The sequence below is a fragment of the Pantherophis guttatus genome, chromosome 11 (genome assembly GCF_059756535.1).
Source record: "Pantherophis guttatus breed Tessera chromosome 11, ASM5975653v1, whole genome shotgun sequence".
Taxonomy (NCBI): domain Eukaryota; kingdom Metazoa; phylum Chordata; class Lepidosauria; order Squamata; family Colubridae; genus Pantherophis; species Pantherophis guttatus.
This window is the reverse complement of record NC_142073.1, coordinates 13583744-13598845: the sequence shown is the minus strand read 5'-3', so window position 1 is coordinate 13598845 and position 15102 is coordinate 13583744.

Sequence of the window (15102 nt, the reverse complement as noted above, 5' to 3'; positions counted from 1 at the left end):
AACGCTTGACTTTACGGTCAGGAAAATCCTGCCCAGGAACCCAAATGATTTTTGAAGCCAATTTTTTTTTTTGAACCCAAATGCAAAAACGGACCCCAGGATGAGTTTCGGGATAAAATTCCTTCTCTAAAAATGGTGTTGCTTCCACTTTTTAAAAATTGAGCCTTTTTGGTGCCTGAGGAAGAAAACGCATGACTTTACGGTCAGGAAAATACTGCCCAGGAACCCAAATGTTTTTTGAAGCCAATTTTTTTTTTGAACCCAAATGCAAAAACGGACCCCAGGATGAGTTTCGGGATAAAATTCCATGTCTAAAAATGGTGTTGCTTCCACTTTTTAAAAATCGCGCCTTTTTGGTGCCTGGGGAAGAAAACGCTTGACTTTACGGTCAGGAAAATCCTGCCCAGGAACCCAAATGATTTTTGAAGCCAATTTTTTTTTTTGAACCCAAATGCAAAAACGGACCCCAGGATGAGTTTCGGGATAAAATTCCATGTCTAAAAATGGTGTTGCTTCCACTTTTTAAAAATCGCGCCTTTTTGGTGCCTGGGGAAGAAAACGCATGATTTTACGGTCAGGAAAATACTGCCCAGGAACCCAAATGTTTTTTGAAGCCAATTTTTTTTTTTGAACCCAAATGCAAAAACGGACCCCAGGATGAGTTTCGGGATAAAATTCCATGTCTAAAAATGGTGTTGTTTCCACTTTTTAAAAATTGAGCCTTTTTGGTGCGTGGAGAAGAAAACACATGACTTTACGGTCAGGAAAATACTGCTCAGGAACCCAAATGTTTTTTGAAGTCAATTTTTTTTTTTGAACCCAAATGCAAAAACGGACCCCAGGATGAGTTTCGGGATAAAATTCCATGTCTAAAAATGGTGTTGCTTCCACTTTTTAAAAATTGAGCCTTTTTGTTGCCTGGGGAAGAAAACGCATGACTTTACGGTCAGGAAAATGCTGCCCAGGAACCCAAATGTTTTTTGAAGCCAATTTTTTTTTGAACCCAAATGCAAAAACGGACCCCAGGATGAGTTTCGGGATAAAATTCCATGTCTAAAAATGGTGTTGCTCTCACTTTTCAAAAATTGAGCCTTTTTGGTGCCTGGGGAAGAAAACGCATGACTTTACGGTCAGGAAAATACTGCCCAGGAACCCAAATGTTTTTTGAAGCCAATTTATTTTTTGAACCCAAATGCTAAAACGGACCCCAGGATGAGTTTCGGGATAAAATTCCATGTCTAAAAATGGTGTTGCTCTCACTTTTCAAAAATTGAGCCTTTTTGGTGCCTGGGGAAGAAAACGCATGACTTTACGGTCAGGAAAATACTGCCCAGGAACCCAAATGTTTTTTGAAGCCAATTTTTTTTTTTGAACCCAAATGCAAAAACGGACCCCAGGATTAGTTTCGGGATAAAATTCCATGTCTAAAAATGGTGTTGCTCTCACTTTTTAAAAATTGAGCCTTTTTGGTGCCTGGGGAAGAAAACGCATGACTTTACGGTCAGGAAAATACTGCCCAGGAACCAAAATGTTTTTTGAAGCCAATTTTTTTTTTGAACCCAAATGCAAAAACGGACCCCAGGATGAGTTTCGGGATAAAATTCCATGTCTAAAAATGGTGTTGCTTCCACTTTTTAAAAATTGAGTCTTTTTGGTGCCTGGGGAAGAAAAGGCATGACTTTACGGTCAGGAAAATACTGCCCAGGAACCCAAATGTTTTTTGAAGCCAATTTTTTTTTTGAACCCAAATGCAAAAACGGACCCCAGGATGAGTTTCGGGATAAAATTCCATGTCTAAAAATGGTGTTGCTTCCACTTTTTAAAAATTGAGTCTTTTTGATGCCTGGGGAAGAAAACGCATGACTTTATGGTCAGGAAAATCCTGCGCAGAAACCCAAATGTTTTTTGAAGCCAATTTTTTTTTTTGAAACCAAATGCAAAAACGGACCCCAGGATGAGTTTCGGGATAAAATTCCATGTCTAAAAATGGTGTTGTTTCCACTTTTTAAAAATCGCGCCTTTTTGGTGCCTGCGGAAGAAAACGCATGACTTTACGGACAGGAAAATGCTGCCCAGGAACCCAAATGTTTTTTGAAGCCAATTTTTTTTTTTGAACCCAAATGCAAAAACGGACCCCAGGATTACTTTCGGGATAAAATTCCATGTCTAGAAATGGTGTTGCTCTCACTTTTCAAAAATTGAGCCTTTTTGGTGCCTGGGGAAGAAAACGCATGACTTTACGGTCAGGAAAATCCTGCCCAGGAACCCAAATGTTTTTTGAAGCCAATTTTTTTTTTGAACCCAAATGCTAAAACGGACCCCAGGATGAGTTTCGGGATAAAATTCCATGTCTAAAAATGGTGTTGCTCTCACTTTTCAAAAATTGAGCCTTTTTGGTGCCTGGGGAAGAAAACGCATGACTTTACGGTCAGGAAAATACTGCCCAGGAACCCAAATGTTTTTTTGAAGCCAATTGTTTTTTTTGAACCCAAATGCAAAAACGGACCCCAGGATGAGTTTCGGGATAAAATTCCATGTCTAAAAATGGTGTTGTTTCCACTTTTTAAAAATCGCGCCTTTTTGGTGCCTGGGGAAGAAAACGCATGACTTTACGGTCAGGAAAATGCTGCCCAGGAACCCAAATGTTTTTTGAAGCCAATTTTTTTTTTTGAACCCAAATGCAAAAACGGACCCCAGGATTAGTTTCGGGATAAAATTCCATGTCTAGAAATGGTGTTGCTCTCACTTTTCAAAAATTGAGCCTTTTTGGTGCCTGGGGAAGAAAACGCATGACTTTACGGTCAGGAAAATCCTGCCCAGGAACCCAAATGTTTTTTGAAGCCAATTTTTTTTTTGAACCCAAATGCTAAAACGGACCCCAGGATGAGTTTCGGGATAAAATTCCATGTCTAAAAATGGTGTTGCTCTCACTTTTCAAAAATTGAGCCTTTTTGGTGCCTGGGGAAGAAAACGCATGACTTTACGGTCAGGAAAATACTGCCCAGGAACCCAAATGTTTTTTGAAGCCAATTGTTTTTTTTGAACCCAAATGCAAAAACGGACCCCAGGATGAGTTTCGGGATAAAATTCCATGTCTAAAAATGGTGTTGCTTCCACTTTTTAAAAATTGAGTCTTTTTGGTGCCTGGGGAAGAAAACGCATGACTTTATGGTCAGGAAAATCCTGCGCAGAAACCCAAATGTTTTTTGAAGCCAATTTTTTTTTTTGAAACCAAATGCAAAAACGGACCCCAGGATGAGTTTCGGGATAAAATTCCATGTCTAAAAATGGTGTTGTTTCCACTTTTTAAAAATCGCGCCTTTTTGGTGCCTGGGGAAGAAAACGCATGACTTTACGGTCAGGAAAATGCTGCCCAGGAACCCAAATGTTTTTTGAAGCCAATTTTTTTTTTTGATCCCAAATGCAAAAACGGACCCCAGGATTAGTTTCGGGATAAAATTCCATGTCTAGAAATGGTGTTGCTCTCACTTTTCAAAAATTGAGCCTTTTTGGTGCCTGGGGAAGAAAACGCATGACTTTACGGTCAGGAAAATCCTGCCCAGGAACCCAAATGTTTTTTGAAGCCAATTTTTTTTTTAAACCCAAATGCTAAAACGGACCCCAGGATGAGTTTCGGGATAAAATTCCATGTCTAAAAATGGTGTTGCTCTCACTTTTCAAAAATTGAGCCTTTTTGGTGCCTGGGGAAGAAAACGCTTGACTTTACGGTCAGGAAAATACTGCCCAGGAACCCAAATGTTTTTTTGAAGCCAATTGTTTTTTTTGAACCCAAATGCAAAAACGGACCCCAGGATGAGTTTCGGGATAAAATTCCATGTCTAAAAATGGTGTTGTTTCCACTTTTTAAAAATCGCGCCTTTTTGGTGCCTGGGGAAGAAAACGCATGACTTTACGGTCAGGAAAATGCTGCCCAGGAACCCAAATGTTTTTTGAAGCCAATTTTTTTTTTTGAACCCAAATGCAAAAACGGACCCCAGGATTAGTTTCGGGATAAAATTCCATGTCTAGAAATGGTGTTGCTCTCACTTTTCAAAAATTGAGCCTTTTTGGTGCCTGGGGAAGAAAACGCATGACTTTACGGTCAGGAAAATCCTGCCCAGGAACCCAAATGTTTTTTGAAGCCAATTTTTTTTTTGAACCCAAATGCTAAAACGGACCCCAGGATGAGTTTCGGGATAAAATTCCATGTCTAAAAATGGTGTTGCTCTCACTTTTCAAAAATTGAGCCTTTTTGGTGCCTGGGGAAGAAAACGCATGACTTTACGGTCAGGAAAATACTGCCCAGGAACCCAAATGTTTTTTGAAGCCCATTGTTTTTTTTGAACCCAAATGCAAAAACGGACCCCAGGATGAGTTTCGGGATAAAATTCCATGTCTAAAAATGGTGTTGCTTCCACTTTTTAAAAATTGAGTCTTTTTGGTGCCTGGGGAAGAAAACGCATGACTTTATGGTCAGGAAAATCCTGCGCAGAAACCCAAATGTTTTTTGAAGCCAATTTTTTTTTTTGAAACCAAATGCAAAAACGGACCCCAGGATGAGTTTCGGGATAAAATTCCATGTCTAAAAATGGTGTTGTTTCCACTTTTTAAAAATCGCGCCTTTTTGGTGCCTGGGGAAGAAAACGCATGACTTTACGGTCAGGAAAATGCTGCCCAGGAACCCAAATGTTTTTTGAAGCCAATTTTTTTTTTTGATCCCAAATGCAAAAACGGACCCCAGGATTAGTTTCGGGATAAAATTCCATGTCTAGAAATGGTGTTGCTCTCACTTTTCAAAAATTGAGCCTTTTTGGTGCCTGGGGAAGAAAACGCATGACTTTACGGTCAGGAAAATCCTGCCCAGGAACCCAAATGATTTTTGAAGCCAATTTTTTTTTTAAACCCAAATGCTAAAACGGACCCCAGGATGAGTTTCGGGATAAAATTCCATGTCTAAAAATGGTGTTGCTCTCACTTTTCAAAAATTGAGCCTTTTTGGTGCCTGGGGAAGAAAACGCATGACTTTACGGTCAGGAAAATACTGCCCAGGAACCCAAATGTTTTTTGAAGCCAATTGTTTTTTTTGAACCCAAATGCAAAAACGGACCCCAGGATTAGTTTCGGGATAAAATTCAATGTCTAAAAATTTTGTTGCTCTCACTTTTTAAAAATTGAGCCTTTTTGGTGCCTGGGGAAGAAAACGCATGACTTTACGGTCAGGAAAATACTGCCCAGGAACCAAAATGTTTTTTGAAGCCAATTTTTTTTTTTGAACCCAAATGCAAAAACGGACCCCAGGATGAGTTTCGGGATAAAATTCCATGACTAAAAATGGTGTTGTTTCCACTTTTTAAAAATCGCGCCTTTTTGGTGCCTGGGGAAGAAAACGCATGACTTTACGGTCAGGAAAATGCTGCCCAGGAACCCAAATGTTTTTTGAAGCCAATTTTTTTTTTGAACCCAAATGCAAAAACGGACCCCAGGATTAGTTTCGGGATAAAATTCCATGTCTAGAAATGGTGTTGCTCTCACTTTTCAAAAATTGAGCCTTTTTGGTGCCTGGGGAAGAAAACGCATGACTTTACGGTCAGGAAAATCCTGCCCAGGAACCCAAATGTTTTTTGAAGCCAATTTTTTTTTTGAACCCAAATGCAAAAACGGACCCCAGGATGAGTTTCGGGATAAAATTCCATGTCTAAAAATGGTGTTGCTTCCACTTTTTAAAAATTGAGTCTTTTTGGTGCCTGGGGAAGAAAAGGCATGACTTTACGGTCAGGAAAATACTGCCCAGGAACCCAAATGTTTTTTTGAAGCCAATTTTTTTTTTTGAACCCAAATGCAAAAACGGACCCCAGGATGAGTTTCGGGATAAAATTCCATGTCTAAAAATGGTGTTGTTTCCACTTTTTAAAAATCGCGCCTTTTTGGTGCCTGGGGAAGAAAACGCATGACTTTACGGTCAGGAAAATGCTGCCCAGGAACCCAAATGTTTTTTGAAGCCAATTTTTTTTTTGAACCCAAATGCAAAAACGGACCCCAGGATTAGTTTCGGGATAAAATTCCATGTCTAGAAATGGTGTTGCTCTCACTTTTCAAAAATTGAGCCTTTTTGGTGCCTGGGGAAGAAAACGCATGACTTTACGGTCAGGAAAATCCTGCCCAGGAACCCAAATGTTTTTTGAAGCCAATTTTTTTTTTGAACCCAAATGCTAAAACGGACCCCAGGATGAGTTTCGGGATAAAATTCCATGTCTAAAAATGGTGTTGCTCTCACTTTTCAAAAATTGAGCCTTTTTGGTGCCTGGGGAAGAAAACGCTTGACTTTACGGTCAGGAAAATACTGCCCAGGAACCCAAATGTTTTTTGAAGCCAATTGTTTTTTTTGAACCCAAATGCAAAAACGGACCCCAGGATGAGTTTCGGGATAAAATTCCATGTCTAAAAATGGTGTTGCTTCCACTTTTTAAAAATTGAGTCTTTTTGGTGCCTGGGGAAGAAAACGCATGACTTTATGGTCAGGAAAATCCTGCGCAGAAACCCAAATGTTTTTTGAAGCCAATTTTTTTTTTTGAAACCAAATGCAAAAACGGACCCCAGGATGAGTTTCGGGATAAAATTCCATGTCTAAAAATGGTGTTGTTTCCACTTTTTAAAAATCGCGCCTTTTTGGTGCCTGGGGAAGAAAACGCATGACTTTACGGTCAGGAAAATGCTGCCCAGGAACCCAAATGTTTTTTGAAGCCAATTTTTTTTTTTGAACCCAAATGCAAAAACGGACCCCAGGATTAGTTTCGGGATAAAATTCCATGTCTAGAAATGGTGTTGCTCTCACTTTTCAAAAATTGAGCCTTTTTGGTGCCTGGGGAAGAAAACGCATGACTTTACGGTCAGGAAAATCCTGCCCAGGAACCCAAATGTTTTTTGAAGCCAATTTTTTTTTTTGAACCCAAATGCAAAAACGGACCCCAGGATGAGTTTCGGGATAAAATTCCATGTCTAAAAATGGTGTTGCTTCCACTTTTTAAAAATTGAGTCTTTTTGGTGCCTGGGGAAGAAAAGGCATGACTTTACGGTCAGGAAAATACTGCCCAGGAACCCAAATGTTTTTTTGAACCCAATTTTTTTTTTTGAACCCAAATGCAAAAACGGACCCCAGGATGAGTTTCGGGATAAAATTCCATGTCTAAAAATGGTGTTGTTTCCACTTTTTAAAAATCGCGCCTTTTTGGTGCCTGGGGAAGAAAACGCATGACTTTACGGTCAGGAAAATGCTGCCCAGGAACCCAAATGTTTTTTGAAGCCAATTTTTTTTTTGAACCCAAATGCAAAAACGGACCCCAGGATTAGTTTCGGGATAAAATTCCATGTCTAGAAATGGTGTTGCTCTCACTTTTCAAAAATTGAGCCTTTTTGGTGCCTGGGGAAGAAAACGCATGACTTTACGGTCAGGAAAATCCTGCCCAGGAACCCAAATGTTTTTTGAAGCCAATTTTTTTTTCGAACCCAAATGCTAAAACGGACCCCAGGATGAGTTTCGGGATAAAATTCCATGTCTAAAAATGGTGTTGCTCTCACTTTTCAAAAATTGAGCCTTTTTGGTGCCTGGGGAAGAAAACGCTTGACTTTACGGTCAGGAAAATACTGCCCAGGAACCCAAATGTTTTTTGAAGCCAATTGTTTTTTTTGAACCCAAATGCAAAAACGGACCCCAGGATGAGTTTCGGGATAAAATTCCATGTCTAAAAATGGTGTTGCTTCCACTTTTTAAAAATTGAGTCTTTTTGGTGCCTGGGGAAGAAAACGCATGACTTTATGGTCAGGAAAATCCTGCGCAGAAACCCAAATGTTTTTTGAAGCCAATTTTTTTTTTTGAAACCAAATGCAAAAACGGACCCCAGGATGAGTTTCGGGATAAAATTCCATGTCTAAAAATGGTGTTGTTTCCACTTTTTAAAAATCGCGCCTTTTTGGTGCCTGGGGAAGAAAACGCATGACTTTACGGTCAGGAAAATGCTGCCCAGGAACCCAAATGTTTTTTGAAGCCAATTTTTTTTTTTGAACCCAAATGCAAAAACGGACCCCATGATTAGTTTCGGGATAAAATTCCATGTCTAGAAATGGTGTTGCTCTCACTTTTCAAAAATTGAGCCTTTTTGGTGCCTGGGGAAGAAAACGCATGACTTTACGGTCAGGAAAATCCTGCCCAGGAACCCAAATGTTTTTTGAAGCCAATTTTTTTTTCAAACCCAAATGCTAAAACGGACCCCAGGATGAGTTTCGGGATAAAATTCCATGTCTAAAAATGGTGTTGCTCTCACTTTTCAAAAATTGAGCCTTTTTGGTGCCTGGGGAAGAAAACGCATGATTTTACGGTCAGGAAAATACTGCCCAGGAACCCAAATGTTTTTTGAAGCCAATTGTTTTTTTTGAACCCAAATGCAAAAACGGACCCCAGGATTAGTTTCGGGATAAAATTCCATGTCTAAAAATTTTGTTGCTCTCACTTTTTAAAAATTGAGCCTTTTTGGTGCCTGGGGAAGAAAACGCATGACTTGACGGTCAGGAAAATACTGCCCAGGAACCAAAATGTTTTTTGAAGCCAATTTTTTTTTGAACCCAAATGCAAAAACGGACCCCAGGATGAGTTTCGGGATAAAATTCCATGTCTAAAAATGGTGTTGCTTCCACTTTTTAAAAATTGAGTCTTTTTGGTGCCTGGGGAAGAAAAGGCATGACTTTACGGTCAGGAAAATACTGCCCAGGAACCCAAATGTTTTTTGAAGCCAATTTTTTTTTTTGAACCCAAATGCAAAAACGGACCCCAGGATGAGTTTCGGGATAAAATTCCATGTCTAAAAATGGTGTTGCTTCCACTTTTTAAAAATCGCGCCTTTTTGGTGCCTGGGGAAGAAAACGCATGACTTTACGGTCAGGAAAATACTGCCCAGGAACCCAAATGTTTTTTGAACCCAATTTTTTTTTTTGAACCCAAATGCAGAAACGGACCCCAGGATGAGTTTCGGGATAAAATTCCATGTCTAAAAATGGTGTTGCTTCCACTTTTTAAAAATCACGCTTTTTTGGTGCCTGGGGAAGAAAACGCATGACTTTACGGTCAGGAAAATACTGCCCAGGAACCAAAATGTTTTTTGAAGCCAATTTTTTTTTAACCCAAATGCAAAAACGGACCCCAGGATGAGTTTCGGGATAAAATTCCATGTCTAAAAATGGTGTTGCTTCCACTTTTTAAAAATTGAGTCTTTTTGGTGCCTGGGGAAGAAAAGGCATGACTTTACGGTCAGGAAAATACTGCCCAGGAACCCAAATGTTTTTTGAAGCCAATTTTTTTTTTTGAACCCAAATGCAAAAACTGACCCCAGGATGAGTTTCGGGATAAAATTCCATGTCTAAAAATGGTGTTGCTCTTACTTTTTAAAAATTGAGCCTTTTTGGTGCCTGGGGAAGAAAACGCATGAGTTTACGGTCAGGAAAATCCTGCCCAGGAACCCAAATGTTTTTTGAAGCTAATTTATTTTTTTTGAACCCAAATGCAAAAAGGGACCGCAGGATGCGTTTCGGGATAAAATTCCATGTCTAAAAATGGTGTTGCTTCCACTTTTTAAAAATTGAGCCGTTTTGGTGCCTGGGGAAGAAAACGCTTGATTTTACGGTCAGGAAAATACTGTCCAGGAACGCAAATGTTTTTTGAAGCAAATTTTTTTTTTGAACCTAAATGCAAAAACGGAACCCAGGATGAGTTTCGGGATAAAATTCCATGTCTAAAAATGGTGTTGCTTCCACTTTTTAAAAATTGAGCCTTTTTGGTGCCTGGGGAAGGAAACACATGAGTTTACGGTCAGGATAATAATGCCCAGGAACCCAGATGTTTTTCGAAGCCAATTTTTTTTTTGAACCCAAATGCAAAAACGGACCCCAGGATGAGTTTCGGGATAAAATTCCATGTCTAAAAATGGTGCTGCTCTCACTTTTTAAAAATCGCGCCTTTTTGGTTCCTGGGGAAGAAAACGCTTGACTTTACGGTCAGGAAAATACTGCCCAGGAACCCAAATGTTTTTTGAAGCAAATTTTTTTTTTGAACCTAAATGCAAAAACGGAACCCAGGATGAGTTTCGGGATAAAATTCCATGTCTAAAAATGGTGTTGCTTCCACTTTTTAAAAATTGAGCCTTTTTGGTGCCTGGGGAAGAAAACGCATGAGTTTACGGTCAGGAAAATGCTGCCCAGGAACCCAAATGTTTTTTGAAGCCAATTTTTTTTTTGAACCCAAATGCAAAAACGGACCCCAGGATGAGTTTCAGGATAAAATTCCATGTCTAAAAATGGTGTTGCTTCCACTTTTTAAAAATCGCGCCTTTTTGGTTCCTGGGGAAGAAAACGCTTGACTTTACGGTCAGGAAAATACTGCCCAGGAACCCAAATGTTTTTTGAAGCCAATTTTTTTTTTGAACCTAAATGCAAAAACGGACCCCAGGATGAGTTTCGGGATAAAATTCCATGTCTAAAAATGGTGTTGCTTTCACTTTTTAAAAATTGAGCCTTTTTGGTGCCTGGGGAAGAAAACGCACGACTTTACGGTCAGGAAAATACATCCCAGGAACCCAAATGTTTTTTGAAGCCAATTTTTTTTTTTGAACCCAAATGCAAAAACGGACCCCAGGATGAGTTTCGGGATAAAATTCCATGTCTAAAAATGGTGTTGCTCTCACTTTTTAAAAATTGAGCCTTTTTGGTGCCTGGGGAAGAAAACGCATGAGTTTACGGTCAGGAAAATACATCCCAGGAACCCAAATGTTTTTTGAAGCCAATTTTTTTTTTTTGAACCCAAATGCAAAAACGGACCCCAGGATGAGTTTCGGGATAAAATTCCATGTCTAAAAATGGTGTTGCTCTCACTTTTTAAAAATTGAGCCTTTTTGGTACCTGGGGAAGAAAACGCATGAGTTTACGGTCAGGAAAATCCTGCCCAGGAACCCAAATGTTTTTTGAAGCTAATTTATTTTTTTTGAACCCAAATGCAAAAACGGACCGCAGGATGAGTTTCGGGATAAAATTCCATGTCTAAAAATGGTGTTGCTTCCACTTTTTAAAAATTGAGCCTTTTTGGTGCCTGGGGAAGAAAACGCTTGATTTTACGGTCAGGAAAATACTGTCCTGGAACGCAAATGTTTTTTGAAGCAATTTTTTTTTTCAAACCTAAATGCAAAAACGGAACCCAGGATGAGTTTCGGGATAAAATTCCATGTCTAAAAATAGTGTTCCTTCCACTTTTTAAAAATTGAGCCTTTTTGGTGCCTGGGGAAGAAAACACATGAGTTTACGGTCAGGATAATAATGCCCAGGAACCCAGATGTTTTTCGAAGCCAATTTTTTTTTTTGAACCCAAATGCAAAAACGGACCCCAGGATGAGTTTCGGGATAAAATTCCATGTCTAAAAATGGTGTTGCTCTCACTTTTTAAAAATTAAGCCTTTTTGGTGCCTGGGGAAGAAAACGCATGACTTTACGGTCAGGAAAATACTGCCCAGGAACCCAAATGTTTTTTGAAGCCAATTTTTTTTTTGAACCCAAATGCAAAAACGGACCCCAGGATGAGTTTCGGGATAAAATTCCATGTCTAAAAATGGTGTTGCTTCCACTTTTTAAAAATCGCGCCTTTTTGGTTCCTGGGGAAGAAAACGCTTGACTTTACGGTCAGGAAAATACTGCCCAGGAACCCAAATGTTTTTTGAAGCCAATTTTTTTTTTTGAACCTAAATGCAAAAACGGACCCCAGGATGAGTTTCGGGATAAAATTCCATGTCTAAAAATGGTGTTGCTTCCACTTTTTAAAAATTGAGCCTTTTTGGTGCCTGGGGAAGAAAACGCATGAGTTTACGGTCAGGAAAATCCTGCCCAGGAACCCAAATGTTTTTTGAAGCCAATTTTTTTTTTGAACACAAATGCAAAAACGGACCCCAGGATGAGTTTCGGGATATAATTCCATGTCTAAAAATGGTGTCGCTCTCACTTTTTAAAAATTGAGCCTTTTTGGTGCCTGGGGAAGAAAACGCACGAGTTTACGGTCAGGAAAATACAGCCCACGAACCCAAAAGTTTTTTGAAGCCAATTTTTTTTTTTGAACCCAAAAGCAAAAACTGACCCCAGGATGAGTTTCGGGATAAAATTCCATGTCTAAAAATGGTGTTGCTCTCACTTTTTAAAAATTGAGCCTTTTTGGTGCCTGGGGAAGAAAACGCATGAGTTTACGGTCAGGAAAATCCTGCCCAGGAACCCAAATGTTTTTTGAAGCTAATTTATTTTTTTTGAACCCAAATGCAAAAAGGGACCGCAGGATGCGTTTCGGGATAAAATTCCATGTCTAAAAATGGTGTTGCTTCCACTTTTTAAAAATTGAGCCTTTTTGGTGCCTGGGGAAGAAAACGCTTGATTTTACGGTCAGGAAAATACTGTCCAGGAACGCAAATGTTTTTTGAAGCAAATTTTTTTTTTGAACCTAAATGCAAAAACGGAACCCAGGATGAGTTTCGGGATAAAATTCCATGTCTAAAAATGGTGTTGCTTCCACTTTTTAAAAATTGAGCCTTTTTGGTGCCTGGGGAAGAAAACACATGAGTTTACGGTCAGGATAATAATGCCCAGGAACCCAGATGTTTTTCGAAGCCAATTTTTTTTTTGAACCCAAATGCAAAAACGGACCCCAGGATGAGTTTCGGGATAAAATTCCATGTCTAAAAATGGTGTCGCTCTCACTTTTTAAAAATTAAGCCTTTTTGGTGCCTGGGGAAGAAAACGCATGAGTTTACGGTCAGGAAAATGCTGCCCAGGAACCGAAATGTTTTTTGAAGCCAATTTTTTTTTTTTGAACCTAAATGCAAAAACGGACCCCAGGATGAGTTTCGGGATAAAATTCCATGTCTAAAAATGGTGTTGCTTCCACTTTTTAAAAATTGAGCCTTTTTGGTGCCTGGGGAAGAAAACGCATGAGTTTACGGTCAGGAAAATCCTGCCCAGGAACCCAAATGTTTTTTGAAGCCAATTTTTTTTTTGAACCCAAATGCAAAAACGGACCCCAGGATGAGTTTCGGGATAAAATTCCATGTCTAAAAATGGTGTCGCTCTCACTTTTTAAAAATTGAGCCTTTTTGGTGCCTGGGGAAGAAAACGCACGAGTTTACGGTCAGGAAAATACAGCCCAGGAACCCAAAAGTTTTTTGAAGCCAATTTTTTTTTTTGAACCCAAAAGCAAAAACTGACCCCAGGATGAGTTTCGGGATAAAATTCCATGTCTAAAAATGGTGTTGCTTCCACTTTTTAAAAATTGAGCCTTTTTGGTGCCTGGGGAAGAAAACGCTTGATTTTACGGTCAGGAAAATACTGTCCAGGAACGCAAATGTTTTTTGAAGCAAATTTTTTTTTTGAACCTAAATGCAAAAACGGAACCCAGGATGAGTTTCGGGATAAAATTCCATGTCTAAAAATGGTGTTGCTTCCACTTTTTAAAAATTGAGCCTTTTTGGTGCCTGGGGAAGAAAACGCTTGATTTTACGGTCAGGAAAATACTGTCCAGGAACCCAAATGTTTTTTGAAGCCAATTTTTTTTTTTGAACCCAAATGCAAAAACGGACCCCAGGATGAGTTTCGGGATAAAATTCCATGTCTAAAAATGGTGTTGCTCTCACTTTTTAAAAATTGAGCCTTTTTGGTGCCTGGGGAAGAAAACGCATGAGTTTACGGTCAGGAAAATACATCCCAGGAACCCAAATGTTTTTTGAAGCCAATTTTTTTTTTTTGAACCCAAATGCAAAAACGGACCCCAGGATGAGTTTCGGGATAAAATTCCATGTCTAAAAATGGTGTTGCTCTCACTTTTTAAAAATTGAGCCTTTTTGGTACCTGGGGAAGAAAACGCATGAGTTTACGGTCAGGAAAATCCTGCCCAGGAACCCAAATGTTTTTTGAAGCTAATTTATTTTTTTTGAACCCAAATGCAAAAACGGACCGCAGGATGAGTTTCGGGATAAAATTCCATGTCTAAAAATGGTGTTGCTTCCACTTTTTAAAAATTGAGCCTTTTTGGTGCCTGGGGAAGAAAACGCTTGATTTTACGGTCAGGAAAATACTGTCCTGGAACGCAAATGTTTTTTGAAGCAATTTTTTTTTTCAAACCTAAATGCAAAAACGGAACCCAGGATGAGTTTCGGGATAAAATTCCATGTCTAAAAATAGTGTTCCTTCCACTTTTTAAAAATTGAGCCTTTTTGGTGCCTGGGGAAGAAAACACATGAGTTTACGGTCAGGAAAATACTGCCCAGGAACCCAGATGTTTTTCGAAGCCAATTTTTTTTTTTGAACCCAAATGCAAAAACGGACCCCAGGATGAGTTTCGGGATAAAATTCCATGTCTAAAAATAGTGTTCCTTCCACTTTTTAAAAATTGAGCCTTTTTGGTGCCTGGGGAAGAAAACACATGAGTTTACGGTCAGGAAAATACTGCCCAGGAACCCAGATGTTTTTCGAAGCCAATTTTTTTTTTTGAACCCAAATGCAAAAACGGACCCCAGGATGAGTTTCGGGATAAAATTCCATGTCTAAAAATAGTGTTCCTTCCACTTTTTAAAAATTGAGCCTTTTTGGTGCCTGGGGAAGAAAACACATGAGTTTACGGTCAGGAAAATACTGCCCAGGAACCCAGATGTTTTTCGAAGCCAATTTTTTTTTTTGAACCTAAATGCAAAAACGGACCCCAGGATGAGTTTCGGGATAAAATTCCATGTCTAAAAATAGTGTTCCTTCCACTTTTTAAAAATTGAGCCTTTTTGGTGCCTGGGGAAGAAAACACATGAGTTTACGGTCAGGATAATAATGCCCAGGAACCCAGATGTTTTTCGAAGCCAATTTTTTTTTTTGAACCCAAATGCAAAAACGGACCCCAGGATGAGTTTCGGGATAAAATTCCATGTCTAAAAATGGTGTTGCTCTCACTTTTTAAAAATTAAGCCTTTTTGGTGCCTGGGGAAGAAAACGCATGACTTTACGGTCAGGAAAATACTGCCCAGGAACCCAAATGTTTTTTGAAGCCAA